Here is a 202-nt window from a genome sequence, read left to right as displayed (position 1 = left end):
GCATTCGTCCTCTAACGAGAAAGTCGGCGGTTCAATCCCAGACTTCCCCATCTGTATGCTGAAGAAGCCTCCTTGGGCGAATGGCCCCTTGGGGTAAACTGTAGAGTGGTCACCAAGACTAGAAGAATGCTATATAAATACAGACCATTTACCATTGTCTTATAGTATGAAACGTTTTAAAAATGATGCCCCTGATCAGCAA

Source organism: Hippoglossus stenolepis, chromosome 12 (assembly GCF_022539355.2).
Source record: "Hippoglossus stenolepis isolate QCI-W04-F060 chromosome 12, HSTE1.2, whole genome shotgun sequence".
NCBI classification, from domain to species: Eukaryota; Metazoa; Chordata; class Actinopteri; order Pleuronectiformes; family Pleuronectidae; genus Hippoglossus; species Hippoglossus stenolepis.
The sequence above is the reverse complement of the archived record's forward strand: the minus strand, read 5'-3'. Positions refer to the sequence as shown.